The 18,345-nt window shown below is 37.3% G+C and overlaps 1 protein-coding gene across 1 annotated transcript in view; it reads right to left on the bottom strand.

Annotated features, from left to right (window-relative positions):
• Positions 1–18,345, bottom strand: part of LRMDA (leucine rich melanocyte differentiation associated) — a 1,318,218-nt gene that overhangs the window by 1,098,322 nt on the left and 201,551 nt on the right. The gene's annotated exons all lie outside the window — the stretch shown is intronic.

The following is an 18,345-nucleotide window of genomic DNA, read 5'->3' as shown; positions in this document are numbered from 1 at the left end:
CTGTACCTAATGGAAAAAAATCTATGGATTAAAAAGATAAAATAGCCTTATCATAAATACTGAAATTTCACAAAAGGAATGACCAGAATCAGGCTATAAATTTACTGGGCTTACAAAAAAACAAAAAAGTTATGTTAAATCATGTCTCACTAATTCTGAGGGTTTTTTAATACTTTAAACATGGGATGAATTAAACTTTACTTTGTACTATCAATCAAGTTGGTTAAGCAAATCAATACTATTAATAAGATCATGAAAAACATGTTCATGGTTCTTAAGAAAAACTATATATTGTTTATGCTTTAGAATTATAGACCTGAGAGAATTTAAAGACCATCAACCCTTCCCCCTACAAAAGTTAAATGAGAAAATGAACACCCAAGAAGGTTAGTGACTTGTCTAAGGACAACACAAAGACTTTAGAACCAAGGACTCTTTCTACTCTAATAGAACATTGGCATTTTAATCACAAATCATTCTTACTGAGAGGTTTCACTAGTATTGTGCAAGAAGGGGTGTGCTGGAACCAGCTTATACCTTAATAGAGCTGATTGTTAAATTTGGAAACTGGCAAATGCTACAATTCAGGGCTCGATCTGTTCTTTAATGATTGTCTAGACTTAAGAAAGTCATGGGGAAAATGTTAAAAATGCAGATTAAACTTAAAAGTGTATGTATATATATATACTATATATATGTATAGGTAAATGTTTAACTGGCTCTTTTTTTATATTTTTATTACATCGTCAAACTATCATTTACTATCTTATTATGTATTATTTATATGTATTAGATATTATTATTATATCATTTTATTATATTTATGTATATAAATAAAAGCCAGTTGTTAAACATTTACCTGTACATCCCCAGTACCAAGGGAATCAGAAAATCTAAATTTAAGTTCTGGCTCCAGCGTTTTCTTAGCTGGGTTACGTTGGACAAGTCCCTTAACCCCTCTGAGGTTCAATCAATATTTTCATCTGTAAAATTGGGGGTGGGTGAGAAGGGGAAGGTCAATGACACTGGAATAATGATACTTGTATATTCTCACAGAGTTATTCTGAAGAAAGTACTTCATAATTATAATTATAAAGTGCTTATGTTCAAATTCCCCTTCATTAGACTAGCTCGAGCTATTGCCAATACCTAAAGGTAGTAAGACAATTAAAAATATCCTGTAATTCATATTTTTCAATCATTCAGACTGACTTCATCCCCTCTAACTATCTGAACTGGTAAAATTTTATTATATCCACAAGGTCTCAAAGTTGTCCTTACGATGCTTCTAGAAATGAAAAGTCCTAGCACCCAAAGCCCCTAAATATTACCGCTGACTTGAGAATCACTTTTGTATGTCACAAAATACTTCGTTGTTGTTGTTTTCTAAGACTATTTAATCACAATTAATTTGAATAGTGGACTTAAATTTTATCTTTTTTTAGGAAAAGCTTAGATTTTGTCTTAAAATTTTCCATTTGAAAAACAGGCTTTCATACAAAAATAAACAGGCAAAAATGTGGAGGAAATCGTATTTTAAGCATTTTAAACAAGAGTCTTGATGTATATATTTATGTGTGGATGGGTTTATATGTATATGCGAATACATATATACACATACATACCTTATTCAACAATGAAAGACTTGAAGTAATCACAACCAGAAGATACAGGTTCAAGTTCTGGTTTGCCTGGGCAAGTCACTTGATCCCTATGTAACCATGGCTTTAAAGTCCATTTGCATGGGCCATGATTAGTTCTGTGCCTCTGTGAGAGGCAGAATTGCATAGAGCTTGGGAGAAGGGAGATCCTAGTGTTTTGGGTTCCAGAGACAAGAGAGAAGACACACGTTTCCAGATTCTTTTCAGAAAGAAGCCCCTGAAGGGAGGCAAAGAATCTGGGAAGAAGCCAATGTGTAAAGGACCTGGCACTTAAATTATGTCCCTATCCACGGTTAAAGACACTAGAGACTTTGGGGAATTTCCCTTTGGGTGATATCAAGGACCCTCTCTTGGTTGAGCTGAGATATCTCATTCCCAGTGAAACAGCTCATTTACTCTGGATGTTATCTGGTATATTCTCATTCACATAATTTCTCTGATTTTCTATTTGATATCAGCTCAGATATATAGGCTTATTTGCTATTCTCTATATATGTTCTTTGTTTTGATGGGAAGGGAGTCATGCCTTGGATATATAGCTTGGGTCATTCCTTCTCTATTAAAGGATTGTGATCAGCAGCTTTAACCTAAAAATTACTTCCCCTACACTAACAATATTTAGTAAAGTAAAGAAATATAATTCTATCCTAGTTCCTCCCCCCCCCTCCACTTGAGGAGAGTAGAGTGGCCAGCCTTATAGCCCTGATTCCTTGCTCCTCTCTTGGAAGAAATCAAAGTCACCCTTGGAGAGGGTTACTTAGAGAAGACTCAAGATATTCACTTCTCCCTCTGAGTCATATCTAGACAGACCCATGTGGATACACAAAACCTATATAAGCAATACACATACATATACCATATAGTTTCCTCATCAACAAATTTCAGTTTCCTCATCAACAAAATAGAAATAAAAATCCTTGTGCTCTCTACCCTCATTGGACTGTTGTAAGAAAAATTTACTGGATATTACAAAGTGCCATGCAATTATGAATTATTACTATAATAATTATTATATTCATTAAAATGCCTTTTAGTTGGCCTATTTCAAGTTCCTACTATTATTAGAAAGCAATAAAATTTAATTTAATTTAAAATATTCTACAATTCAAATCTTGTGAGAAGCAAGATAATGTAATAGAAAACGGAACCAGACAGAGTCTGGGAAGACATAGGTTTAAATCTTGTCTTTGGCATGTATTAGCTGTATGACTACAGACAATTCAATTAACCTCTCTGAGCCTTGGTTTCCTCATCTGTAAAATGTGGATAACAAAACCTATAGTCTCTACTTAACTCCAGAAAGTTGTCCTCCAATGCTTTGCTGCAGTATGGAGGCAACCTTGGGTTCTCCAAGGCTATGGCAGAGAACAAACTCTGTCAGGTTTTACCATGTTGGAGAGGCTTAAGGTATGGCCCAAGCAAAGGACTGTCTGTTTCTAGGGGACCAGGCTAGCTAAGCATGGAAGGGTTCATCACCAGCAGATAGTCCACTTGGTTGATGAATTCTTTGGCCATGGCAAATATTGAACACTCCATAAAGTAGAAAATACAAAATGATCCTGATTCTTATGCAGCCTCCTTTCACCTCTGTAATAATCAGAGGAGCAAGGCAGAAACTCAGGTAGAAAGGGCTTAACATAGCCCAAATATTAGGGGTTGTTATTCTGAATCTGTGATCCTTGCCTAGTGTTCTACTACTAGAGGACATGAATTGTATCTATCTAAACATTCTCCCTACAAATGAAGCCAGAAAACAAAAGGAAGGATGGCTCACAAGTCCTCCTTGGAAGGGACAAATAAAGGATTTGGGGGAGATTTTATCATGTATTCATAGACAACAAGAAACATCATTTCATGGAACATCTGATCACCTTGCATTATAGTGGTCATGATAAGCATATACACAAAGACCATGTTGACAATCATCAGAGTTTGTGGTTTATGTGTCCACACATGTTATAGAAGATGAAGAACGCTCCGAATTAAGCCAACATATACTTTGATACCTAATGACATCAATATAAAGGTATGAATAGGTGAAGATGGGGGTGGGGGGGGAGAAAGAAACTCTAGTTCAGAAGAAAAATATTTATACACTACACAAAGTCTCATACCTGTGTTTCATTAATACTTTCTTCAAGAAAAAAGAATTAGATATTATACTATAAGAAACAATGAGCAGGATGCTCTCAGAAAAACCTGGAAAGACTCGCACAGATTGATGCAAAGTGAAATGTACTGTGTACAAAATAACAGTAATATTATAAGATGATCAGCTGTGAATGACTTAGCTATTCTCAGCAACACAATGATTCAAGACAACTCTGAAGGACTTATGATGAAAAATGCTATCCAACTCCAGAGAAAGAACCACTGTTGTCTGAATACAGTTTGAAACATTTTATTTTTTTACTTTGTTTTTCTTGAACTTTTTGTCTATTTTTTCCTTCACAACATGACTGTTATGGAAATGTTTTGCATGACTACACATGTAGAACTGCTTGCCTTCTCAATAGGGGCTAGGGGGGAGGAGGAAGGGAAAGAATTTGGAATTCAGAATTTTAAAAACAAATGTTAAAAATTGTTTTTACATGTAACTGGAGAAAAACAAAAAATAAAAATCAAACTAAAAAAAAAAGAATTGGAAGGCACTAGACATGGAAATCCCCAAATCGTCTCCAAAATGAAACTAATTATATTTTGATGGGAAATTACTACTTACGTGGGAGTCATTCCTGTATTGGCAGTCTATATACCACCAGACAACTGATTTGTTAGCACAAAGATTAAAACCAATACAAAGCCAGAAAAAGAGAATAAAAATTGAAAAAAAAAGTAGGATGTACAATTCCAACTATTTAAACAAATTATTGATGCTGAAAAATGGAAAACAAATGGAAGAAAGGACATTTATATAACCTATAATAATTTATTACAGTTTCACCTATATAAATAAATTGCCATAGGGAAGAAAATAAAAGGACTTATTTCCTTGTGAAGTAAGATGGCAGCAAAGGCAAGACCAGTTTGGACTATAAATTCATTTGTAAAATATTACAGAGTAGGAATGTAGAATTATTGTGTTGTACTGACTCATAATGTAATGAAAAACAGCAAAGAAAAAAAAGTTTAAAGAAAGCTTTCTTAGACTCAAATAATCAAAGGCAAACCAAGGATAAAACTAGAAGGAAGACAACAAACATAAAAGATGGAAAAAATCTGCAAGGTTTTTATAACAAATTCCTTTCACCATCAAGAACAGTGGAACTACAACATTTGAAATTCAAGACCATGGTAGAAAATGCGCTTATAGAGAAAAGAGAAATGATACTGAAGAGACTAAATATGAGAAAAGCAGCAGGACTTGACTAATTATACAAAGAATATCTGTAATGGGAGGGTGGCCCAATTTTGACAATTCTGAGGGACTGATTTTCAAGGTTTCCGAAACATAAGAAGAGGCCAAGAACATGGAAAAAAATCGTGGACATTCTTACCCCAAAAAAAGTGACTGAGAAAACATTAATAACAACTGATCTATATGCCAACTTCCCTATCAACATAAAATTTTATGATAATAATATATACACATATTAAAGACATCCACAATAAGTATACTAGAAGGTAGCAGATCGACTTTGGCAAGCAGTATTCCACAGATGACATCTTTACCATCAGAGAACTGACTAAAAGAAGTAAAGAATACAAAATCTTATTATGTTTATTGTATGTTTAGTATAAAAAAAATTGATTCAGTAGAACAAAACACTACATTAAAGGCTTTCTTCCCACAAGGTGTCTCTCATGCATATGCCAAAATTATATAGAATTCCTTGAAAAATATAACAATAGAGCTAACCTTTTTTTTAACAACACTCCAGTCATTTGAAGTGAGATAGAAAACAGAGGGACACCTGCTTTCCAAAGGTGTTTTCCACCATCTTAAGGGTAATCTGACCCAGAATCTAAGTTAATGGGGGATAGATGATGAGATCCTCCAAATATTCCAGTTTGTGGACGACATTTATGCAAACTGCATAAATCTCAAGAACCTTCTAAATGAGATCCATAAGCACTCTAAATATTCATGTTAATTATCTACTTAGGAAAAAAAAAACCTAAGTGGATGAAGAATACTTAATTTCTATACCATGATATGTACTTGGATAGACAATCAAAAGAGCTCATCCATAAATGTCTGTATTGCATATATGATATATATTTATGTATGTGGAATGTACATAAACGTATATGGAACTTGATGAAATAAGAATAATACCATGCAGATGTGTGTATTTTGTGTTAGTGAAAGGAAGAAAACAAGATAAAGTGCCTTTGGGAAACTGGAAAGCTTTTTCCATGATCCCAAGCTTTTTCCTGAAATAAAGGGCCATATTTATAATACTAATATTTTGGAGTATTGTATGAATATGAGTCATGGAACATTTTGATGAATTACAACTGAAGATCATGCAAAGAGGAACGTGAACAATAAGCATGGACAGGCAGTAATGCCATGGTCAACAAGGAATCATTGGAAGGAGAGGTGGTGTGATAAAGATCAAAAGGAAATGCATTAGTAAAAAATATGGATTAATTCATAGCTTCATAAACCTTAAAACACCATATACTTGGTATTATTTTTATTTTATACATAAGGTGGCACAGTGAGGTGGCACAATGGATAAGATCGCTAGGCCTGGGGTCAGGAAGACCTGAGTTCAAATCTGTCCTCAGACACTTACTAATTGTGTGACCCTAAGCAAGTCATTTAACTTCTGCTTGCCCCAGTTTCCTTATCTGTAAAATGGGGTTAATAATAGCACCTACTGTCCCAGGGTTGTTGTGAGAATCAAATAAGATTAATGTAAAGTGCTATCACAGTACCTGATACATAGTTAAGCACTCTATAAATATTAGCTATTATCATCATTAGAAATTTCTTTACTCATGATAAAACATGACTTTTGATTAACAAAATTTGTATTAAATAGGGGAAAGAGTCAGTATTTATGTTTCCTCCCTAGTCTAGGAGATTTTTAAACTGGAATCCACATACCCCAAGAGGTTCATGGATAGATTTCAAGGGGGTGGGAGGGGATGGTGTCATCAAACATGAATAGGGAAAAAAAATTACATCTTTATTTATACTAATGTCTAAATGAAATTTAGCATTTCCTTCAATTATTTAAAAACAGGATTCTGAGAAGGGGTCCGTAGGCTTTACCAGATACTACCAAATGGGGTATATGATATATAAAAAAAAAAAAGTTAAGAAGCCCTGCTTTCATGGACAAGTTTTAACCAATGGAACTAGCTTTCATACTTAGCAGGAAGAGAATTAAGAACTCCTGAATACTATTCCTTCACCCTCAACAGTCCAGATGGATCCATCCTTATTGACAAGGATTACCTAGCTGTAAATCACACACTCTTGAAAAGACAATGGGACCAAACCTGGAGGAGAGAATCTAAAGGAATTCTTGGCCCAGAACCAACCCAGCCCATGAGATAAGAACCAGGAGCCAAGGAATAGTAGTCACTGAGGTTCACATGGGCAAAGCCAGCTCCCTGTTATTGTCACCATCTTCCTTCCCCAACCCCTCAAAGTGGACCTCAACATAAAAACTTCCTTTTGGGGCCTACCTACTCTGTCGTTACTCCCCTTCTGATCTTACTGATGTCCCATGATTTAAGGCATTTAACTCCAGATATCCAGTGTACTATAAAGGAAAAAAAAACTCCTTATAACATAAAAAAAAAATGTAGAGTGAGTCTCACAGCTATTATTCAGTGAGTCTGTGTATTACAATTGTGTGGCCCATGTTTGTGTCATCAGATAAGCGCTTACACACAAGTACTAAGCAAAGACGCTCAGGGAGCTCTTTTTCCTTCAAGGAAGAAGAGGAGTGGGAAAGACTCTGGTAGGCGGAGGGAAAAAGGAGGTGGCGGGGGGAGTACTAGGATTTCTTTCTTCCTTTTCTCCCCTAGACTGTGGTATGAAAAAACAATGGCTTTTCTGAGGCACTGTGCAGACAAGGCAGCTCTGAAAAAACTAATGGCCATGATTAATGACAATAGGATAGAGGAGAGTTGGGACACAGCCGCCACATATATCATCCTTTCCCATCAGTCTCTGCTCCTCCCTGCCCCTCTTTCTACTACCAGCAAGGCATTATAAAAATGTCTTATCTGCTTTAGACTCTTAAAAAAAAAAAAACCTGAAATAGCAGCTACACCAATTCCCTTCCCCCCCCAAAAAAAAAAGGAAGAAAGAAAAAAAAGAGTGAGACAAAGGGAAAGAGAGAATAGAGGAAGGGAAGGAGGGGGGAGGTGAGAAAAGAGAGAAAGAAAGAAAGGAAGGAAAGAGGAAGGGAGGGAGAGAGAGACAAAGAGGTGATAGGGTGAACAAGAAAATGGCATGTAAAATAACTATAAGATATTCCAGGGGAAAATGCACAGGCTGTAATCACTCAAGATTTCAGCAACTTGACTCTTCACATGCTGAAGCCACATTTTCAAGGTCTTATCTGCCATATGGTTCCCTGTTTGGATGATTTATTAGGTGTAGAAAGCACACTGATAAATTTTACTGCATTTCCCTGAATAGGCAACCTATGGTGTCAATAACAAAGCTCAGGCGGCTTTAATGAAAACTGTGAGCACCAAAGGGTAACCATTTATTTATGAGTCGCTATAGTATTACTAGGACAAAATTTATCTTCTCTTCTCACGCACTCTGTAGAAACCAAATCTGGTCAAAGGAACAGAGATCACATCCATATGTCAGTGGCTTGCTAACATCTCTCCTGCAGGAAACGCAGGCTCTTTGCTCTTTTCTGAGGAAGAATTGTTTGGGGCTTTCAAGTAACCCATTTTGCATAAAGAAATCTTTTTTTTTTAATTTTGTGAAAAATAAGTCAAGACCTGGAGGACTTTGCAAACCATAACAATTGAAGATGATAGCACAGGGCTACAGAAAAAGCCCTGGACAAGACTTCCAAGGACCTGGGTTCAAATCCCAGGAAATTGCTGCCTCGCTGTGTGACCTTGGGTGAATCACTTTCCTCTCCAGGCCTCAGTTTCCTTGTATGTAAAGTCGGTGGATTAGACTATGCCATCTCTAAAGTCCAGCTCATAAGATTCTGTGATTTTATTTAAACCTACCCAGGTGGGAAGCATGCTTGCTTTTCTTTTCCTAAATAATAATTATAGATTTAAAAAAAGATTATAATGGACCTGAGAAATGAGTATTTGAAATTTTACCACCCAACAAAATGTTGCTTTCCATTCTAAACCAGTCTGCCATTCACAGATAATACCCCAAGTTTAAAAAATGCCATCTACTTTTTTTTTTTAAGGCCCACCTGGCAAAAACAAAAATTCCAAGTCTGATAGATATGTTATATAAGGTTACAAAACAGAAAAAGGCAAGTGGACTTCTTAAATTCCAGGGGCAGAAGAGGTAATAGACAAATTCTGAAAAATAAAATTGCTGGCAAATGGTGGGGGAAGGTGGAAGAGGGGGGTGGAGTGAGAATAAAAATATTAATGTCAATATTTAATCCCAAACCACAGGAAACTACTACAACAAAACATTTGGCTCAAATTTTCAAGCCTTTGGTCTCTTCTCCTTGTATGAGATGCCTAAACTACACAAAGTTTGCCAAGGAATGTTAAGAGGAAAATAGTTAAGTCTCACAACAATAGTACATATTTTTGTCACAATATTAGCTTGGAAAACCCAACAAAAAGAAAAAAAAAGAAATGAAATCAAGAAACTGGGCCAGAGTATTACTCTGACCTTAACAAATGGTCTTGTATCCACCCTTTACCCCAAAACTCTAAGAAGTTTTCTAGCTGGATAATTTTGTTCAGATATAACATCCTACTTTAAAAAACAAACAGTGCATTTTCTCCTTTGTTTCCCACTTAAAGGTCATTAGACTACCTGTTCATCACTCCTTATCTTTCTCCCATTCCAAATCCTGTTTCTCCATGCCAAAAATTCAAGCTCTCTGTGAATCGAGAAATAAATGTATATTGTTGTCAAAATGACATTCATTTTTTAGGCAGCTTCAGAAAATAATGTCAAGGAATCTTCTTTTAGCGAATGAATGAAAAAGCATTTATTATGCAACTGCTGTGTGCTAGATACCATGCTGAGCCCCAGTACACAAAGAGGAGTAAGGAAAATAGTCTCTGCCTTCCAGGAATTTCCCTCTACAGAGACTCATCTGAATATTATGCAAATATGGGAAGGATCTGGTGCTCAGACCTACAGGGGCCTTTCCTGATCCTCTCAGGTTGTTACTGCCATCCTTCCAAATTCATTTTGAATTGACTTACATGTATACATGAGGACATATTTGTACTATATACAAATTAGAGTCATGTTACTAGTTTGACAAGCTAAAAGAAGCAAAGAATGAGTGTCTTGTACGTATGCATGTATATGTGTGCTTATCATGTGTGTGCATGTACATTTATACATGTGCCCACATGCATGTGTGCATTTTCTATACACAGAAGATATACACAAATGCATTATACAGGTGTGTGTGTTATGCATGTATATACATGTGTATTACAGATACACACATCATGTATATTGTATCATGTACACTTATATATACATATATTTATAAACATACACACATAACACATGCTTAGACATAATATGTTACATACATGTGTTTATGTATTATATACATATATGTGTATGCATACATATGGTATGTGTCTGTATGCATTGTGTACATATATACATGAACACATATATTATATATACATATGTACACACAACTTATGCACGTGCATATACATATACACAACACAATGTACATTACTCATGTAGACATGTCTGCATATACACATATATGTACTATATATACACACATATACATACACATACATTATATATAGGTGTGCGTGCAACACATGCATAAACATATACATGCTGCGTGCATGCGCATATATGTGTCGCATATGTGTACATACTTATATGTAGTGTGTGCGTACATGTAAGCATACATATATTATGTACATATATGTACACAGCATATTCATAAATACGCATTTATATATGTACACATACACATACACATAACAAATATATATATTATGTAGACATGCATGCATGTACACATTAATATATGCTATGTATACACACATATATAAACACATTTGTATGTGTGTATGTATATAAACTAGATATACATGTGTGCATACTACATCATGCAGGTACACATATGCCTATGTGCAATGCATACACTCAGATACATACATGAATGTATATACACATATGCATGTATGTACATACATGTACAGCAGAAAGTAAGCCCCTAGAGGACAGATATTGTTTCATTTTTGTTTTTACAACCGAGTTAGGGAGACCTGGGTTCAAGTACCCCATGCCTCTGGCACACATTGACTATACAATCCCAAGCCGATATCTAAAGCCATAAGTGGAAGAGTAACTACAAATCTGCTTTGGTGAACAGAGTTTCCTTACCAGGAGTTTTCCACATCAATGAAACAATAAGTCTGGCCACTTTCCCCAGCACCTGGCACAGTGCTTCTGATATAGCAGGTACATAACAAATGCCCAAAATGAATTTCCAACTTGAGAAATCCCTCCACCAAGGCAGATAGATGGTAGTCTAAGGAACATAAAAAGTAAGTGACTTGTCCAAGGTCTAACAGCTACGATGACATAATATCTGAACCCAATTCATGGTGACTCAATGACCATGAGGTCATACTGCCTTTCCTGTGAATAATCAAGTAAAGGTGAGGTAATATTAGAAGCTGCCTCATTTTTAAGAGTCTTTCATTCAAAAAGATTTACGAGAATGTTCATTATTGTATAGATTACTTTCAATGCAACTACTGCTTTATTAAAAGAAATTGGGCTAAAGGGCCACATATGGATCTCAGCACATTCAACCAGCTGCATTTTCAGTTTGCTAAATATTTCACCTCATTTTCCAAGACACTGGGCTCAGTAAAGTCCACCTCTCATTTTTCTGTATGTTCCCTCTTACTTTTTCACCCCCTGAGTGTTTCCAAGGGAAATCCCATCCGCACAAGTCATTGGCACTTAGTTTACACTATAGAGCCATTTCAGTAAGTTGTACATGTTCCAAGAATCTCCATCAGCCTTTTCTGTTTCTCTGGGACCCTTTTATCCTTCAGAAGCCCCACTCTGAGCAGAATCAACAAACTTAAACCTTAAAACCATCGAGAAAAAGTGGACAATAGAGGGGAGGGCAGAAGGATGGGGGTTGGGCCAGGGAAGAAACCATGTGTTTGCCAGCTCAGGGCTCCAGGGTAAGAAGCCATCTTTCTTTCAGGCTTTCCAAATGAATTCTGAAAGAAGCCCAAACCTCTACTGCACAGCTCACAGACAGACGCTAGCCTAAGGCCAGAATCTCTATTAGCCCAGATTTCTGCTGGTCCCTCTCCTCTGCTACCCATCTACCGACCCATCATATCCAACATAAACAATTATCTCCACTGGTTTGTGCTCGTGCTAATGAAGCCAATGTTGACAGTCTTTATTAAAGGTCTGTTGCATGCACAGCTCAATGCTAAGTCCAGGGGCGGGGATAGGAAGGAAAATATGTGTTCTTCAGTATGGGAGAAAGAGCACAAGGTTTGTACTCATAGGTCCCAGGTTCTGGCTCTGCCTATATTTGGTCCTGGGCAAAATTAAACCTTTCTGAGTGTTAGTTTTTTCATATGTAAAATGGAAGGGTAAGACTAGATGATCTCCAAGTCTCTTCTACCTGGGATATTTTCTGATTCTATAATCTGGTTGGGGGGTTCATCAGTCTGTAACAGATATTTTTATTCTAGTTTACTACTACAGAATCTTCCCTTAACTTCAGAGAACCACTTTAAAAACACATGGATGGTTCATAAATGTCCATGTTGGGATGAGAGGAAAACTCAGTACAAATTATAGGCAAGTCCCAACCTGAGAACGCTCACTTTGGAAAAGGCCTTTTTGCACCCTCCAAAGGCTACTTATCCCTAGCACCTCTGTCCCTTCCAAAGGAACTCCACAGGCTGACTAAAGGAGCTTTTCTCTACCTATCTGCCTCCCTCTCCCCCACTCAGAACCTCCACCGACCTCCCTCCTACCTATGTCCTGGTAGGAAAGGGACCTGTTGTCCCAAAAGTCAGCACAGTATAGAGGAAACAGCATTGAACTTGGAGTCAGGAAACCTGGGTCCCAATCCCAGTCTCACGACTCTCCAGCTGGGTCACCTTGCATAATTCTGCACACCTCTACAATGTGGAGGACAGATTTGATTTCCTCTCATTGCCTCCATGGGGAAGAGCTAGAATTGGAACTGTAAGATAAAAGCCCCAAGGAAGGAGATTTCAGCTCAATATAAACAAAAAACCCTCCACAAATCGAGAGGTAGAGTTTGTAAGGAAAGAGAAGATGACAAGATGGCATCTGAGACTTGGATTTAGATTTCTGGACCATAGATTAAAGCACAGGAATAACAGGCTTTGAACTAGGGGAGCAGTAGACCTACCAAGAGCTGGTAAGAATGTATTCATCTGGTCTTGAAAATCTCACGTGGAAGGGTGGCTAGGTGATGCAGTGGATAGAGCACCGCCCCTGAAGTCAGGAGGACCTGAGTTCAAATCTGTCCTCGGACCAAACACTTGACACTGACTAGCTGTGTGACTCCAGGCAAGTCATTTAACCCCAATTGCTTCACTAAAAAAATTTTTTTTTAAAATCTCACATGGAGAAGGGATTAAAACTATTCTGTTTGGCCCCAGAGGACAGAGCCAGGAGCAATGGTTGAAAGTTCCCAAGAGGCCAATTTATTCTAGTGAATGCAGGTTGGCCTGGAGGCAAAAAGACCTGAGTTCAAATCTGCCCTCAGACACTGGCTGTGTGACCCTGAGCAAGTCACTAAACTGCTGTCTGCCTCAGTTTCCTCATCTGTAAAATGGGGATAATAATAGCATGTGCCTCACAGAGGTGTTGTGATCAAATGAAATAATATTTGCAAAACACAGTGCCTGGAATATAGCAGGCACTAAAAAAAGTTTATTCCCTGTCCCCCAGGCCAATCAAATATTGGGGACCTCTTCTTTTCTGGAAAGAACTGCCCCAGCCTACATGGCTAGGGACTCTAGGAGGTATAGCTCCTATTTACAGGCCTTCTGAGGTAATGGATTCCCCCTCCTTGGAAGCCTTCAAGCAAAGGCTAGGCAACCCCTTCTTGGGTATGTTATAGGTGGAAATTCCTTTCCAGATATGGATTGGATTCAATGACTGCTGAGGTCTCTCCCAATTCTTAAATTCTGTGATTCTGTGAATCTATGATACTAATTATACAATAGACAGGAAGCTTCTTAAGGGCAGGACTTTTGCCTTTTCTACAGTTCCTTGCATGTAATAGACATGTAACCAACTGGTGCTCTTAAGAGAGAACAGGAAGTAAAATTGTAATAGATGCCCCAAAATTCACAGAAAACAAAAATCTAGGAAAGGAAGCAACAATAAAAACTCTCCTTCAGATGTCTAGAAAAAACATATTATACACATATAATCAGCAAGGTGAACTATAGATACTAATAATACAAGGCAAATTTAACATCATAGGTTCACTGAGACTTTATACAATATGAGACCCATGACTAGCATGTGACTATGGAAAGGTATATCTTATTCAAAATGAAAAGTATAGGCAAAGGCATTTTGAGGTATAAGGGGGTAAACAGTACCATCTATTTAGAATACATATTTATATGAGGAAATTGAGAAACTAGACAATGAATATCAACAGAGGCAGAAAAAGATATAACATCAACATCTGAGCAAACTACAGACCACCAAGACAGAAAGAAGAAATAGATAAGAAGTTCAGGAAAGTGATCCCAAGCCAGGCAGAGGCTGCTTATAAATCATAGTAGTAGAGAATTTCAATTATCTTGACATCCGCTAGAATGTTCTCTCTGATAAAAAACTGAGCAACTGAGGCAGCTAGGTGGAACAGTGGATACAGTACTGGCCCTGCAGTCAGGAGGACCTGAGTTCAAATCCAGCCTCAGACACCTAACACTTAGCTGTGTGACCCTGGGCAAGTCACTTAACCCCATTGTCTAGCCAAAAAAAAAAAATACTGAGCAACTAATAATCTCTCAGTTTGTCTGAAGGATAATTCCATCCTTCAAAAAGTGGAAAAGCCAATAAGGGGAATTCTATTCTAGACCTAACTCATCAACAAAGAGGAACTAGCTACCAGGTGGGAAGGAGGTGGAAGGGATGAGGAGTTTTTTAAAGAAAAGAAGAAATCTGACAATAATCTGATATTTTTGGAAAACAGACTTCAAAGGATTTAGAGAAAGAAAAGGTAGATTCCCAGGGCCTAAAATTTCACAGGCAAAGTCAGCCCAGGAGATACAGGAAGATCTTAAGAAAGAAATTCTCAAGGCACTGTTGTTGAGAAGGAAAAGGAAGTTATCCAAAGAGACTGATGTGGGTGTATTCATTAAACAACTTAGATTTTTTTAAAGATACAAACTAAGGATGAAAACAAAGACAGGAGGATGTGGTACAGTTCAGTAAGGACAGTGCCAGGACTGTTAACCGAAAGTAAGAAGAAAGATGAGGACAAGCTATATAGAAGAGCATTAAGAACGGCCAGGATTGCTGCTCAGGGTAGATTGGACAATAATAACAAATGAGAAAGAAGGTAAAGTTACTTGACTCTTATTTTGGTTCCATTTTCTACATAAAGGAGGACAATCTTTGGGCTAGAAATGAAAGAATAAAAATGGTCAATGGAGCAGTTAAAAACCCAAGATAAGTAGGTATCTACAATCTAGACAGCCTCCATGAATTCAAGTCTCCATGCCACGATGAAACTGCATCCCAGTGTACTGAAAGAACCATTTCTGAAAGTCCACAGAGAACGAGAAAGTTGGTATAGGACCAGAAAGGACAAAAGTCATCCCAATTTTCAAAAAAGGGAAGAGAGTAGAGACTGCAAACTACAGGCCAATCAATGTGATTTTGATTCCCATAAAACCTACAAGACATTATAAAAGGCATGCTTTATGAATATCGAGAAGAGAAAACAATGGTCACGTATCACAAAGAACAAATCACACAAGATGAACCATTTTTCTGTTTTTGACAAGGTTAACTTTACTCGGCCTTAGTTTCCTCATCTGTAAAATGGGAATAATAATAACTAAATAATAATGCTAAAACTTACCTCATAGAGTTGTCCTAAAAGCCAAATGATTCTACGTGTAAAGTGCTTTGCAAACCTTAAAAGGGTTATATAAATGACAGCAATTATTACATAGTGCTATAAATTTTGCAAAGCCCTTTATGTAATTATCTTATTTAAGCCTCACAACAATCCTTTGAGGTAAGTACTACAATTGTTATAATTATACCCCTTTTTAAATCAAGAAATTGAGGGTCACAGATATAAAACAATTTGTCTATGTTCACATACCTAGTATCAGAGATGTAACTTGAACTCAAGTGTCTTTCCATTGCAATACATGATGTTGTCTCTCTGGCTGAATGGTTGGGCTCAAGGAGTAGTCATTAATGGCTCCATATCAAAGCAAAACAGTGTTTCCAGAGGGACATGAAAGGGATCTGTGCTTGGCCCTAAGCTGTCTACTGGATTTATTAATGACTTGAATAAAAAGACATGACATGCATATCAAATTTAAGACTGCTCAAAGTTAGGAGGGTTAAGTATCACATGAAAATGACGGAGTCACTATCCAATGAGATTTCAGTGGGCTTGGACATTGGGCCAAATTGAATTAGATAAAATGTAATGATGATAAATGTAAAGTCTTACACATAGGTTCAAAAATTCAATTCTAAGAGGACAAAATGGGACAGTCATAAATAACAATTCATCTGAAAAAGATCTGGGAGTTTTAGTGGACTGAGATTTCAGCATGATTTCATGTGTTATGGCAGCCAAAAGAGCTAATGCACTCATAAGTATTAAGAAAGTTATTGTGTCATGGTCAGACCACATCTGGAAGATTATGCTCAGTTTGAAGGAACACATTTTAGAATGCGCACAGGCTAGAGAGGGTCTGGTGGGTAGCCAGCATGGTGATGGGAAGGCAGAGGACTATAATCATATAGGAAATGGCTAAGCAAGCTGGGGGTGTTTAGCCTAAGGAAAAGAAGACTTGGTAGGGGAAGGAGAATAAGCGTCTTCAAGTATCTAAAGGGCTATCAGGTGGAAAATGGATTAGCTTTGTTCTGATTGGCCCCATAAAACAGAACTAGTTGCAATGAGCAGAAGTCACTGTAGATCCAGAACTACTCCATTTTGAGAATCACTCCATTTTGTTCACACATATGTATCTATACTCTCGCATCTGTGCTTGCAATCCAAGTAACCCCAAAGAGGGTGTGCCATGGTAACCTGTTATGCAATCTCTTCAATCCTGTTATGCAGAAACCCCTAATACTGAAACTGGGTAAAAGGGTTATTGCGCCAGATCAGCTTGACTCCTAGCAACAGGGACCAAGACCAACCAACTTTTGCCCCAGCCCCCCTACCCTATCCTTCTTTCCCTAAAACCTATATAAACCTTGTGCATTGCTCATTCAGGGAGTCCTTGCCTCTTCAGGTGAGATCCTCCGCTGGCAAGTTGGCCCAAACTATGTTTTGTGGCCAATCTGTTGCTCCCATTCCCAACATCAACATTACCAAGAAGCAAATTTAAGCTTGATGCAAGAAGAAACTTCCCAACAGCTATGCTAACCAAAATGGAATGGGTTGTTTCAAGAGGTTCCCTTTACTAGATCTCCAAGCAAAGTCTACAGTCATGTACTGGATCTGAAGTAGAAAAGTGCCATGCAAATGCTAGCTATTGTTATTCTAAGACCCCTTACTCCTTTAGATTCATGATCCTAAGAACTACACACGAGGTAGAAACATTTATTATAATATGCATAATAATAGTTAGCATTTATAGAGAGCCTTAACATAGACAAAGTGTTTTATATGTGATATTTCATTTGATCAAATGAGCTATAGTATACACAAATAAAAATAAATTTGCATTGCACATAGGAGTGTGTACACAGGCCCATCAAGACCTCCTCTTGGAAACAAGATCATTGCTGATATTTAAATCCACAGTCAATTACAAATAGGACAGTTTCATATTTTTTATAAGATATTCATCATTTTCATTAATTTGGAATGATTGTTGTTGGAATACTACATTCAATACTCAGATCAAGAGCCACATTTTTTTTTTTGCTTTTTGGTGAGGCAATTGGGGTTAAGTGACTTGCCCGGGGTCACACAGCTAGGAAGTGTCAAGTGTCTGAGGCTTGATTTGAACTCAGGTTCTCCTGACTCCAATGCCAGAGCTCTATCCACTATGCCACCTAGCTGCCCCTCAAGAGCCACATTTTACATGAGGTCTTAAATTTAGTGTTGGAAAGATCCTAGTTTAAATTTGGCCAGGTGACCCTAGGTAAGTCACAACTTCTGCCCACCTCAGTTTCCTCAACTGTAAAATGGGGATAATAATAGCACCTGATTCTCTCCAATGGTTAGCACTTCAAACTCATACTTATATTTACTTATCTTTTAAATGCTGTTTTTCCCTGGTAGAATAAGTAAGCTCTTTGAGGGCAGGGAAT

Source organism: Phascolarctos cinereus, unplaced genomic scaffold, assembly GCF_003287225.1.
Source record: "Phascolarctos cinereus isolate Bilbo 61053 unplaced genomic scaffold, phaCin_HiC Scaffold_3;HRSCAF=262, whole genome shotgun sequence".
NCBI classification, from domain to species: domain Eukaryota; kingdom Metazoa; phylum Chordata; class Mammalia; order Diprotodontia; family Phascolarctidae; genus Phascolarctos; species Phascolarctos cinereus.
This window is presented reverse-complemented; position numbering and strand designations above follow the sequence as displayed.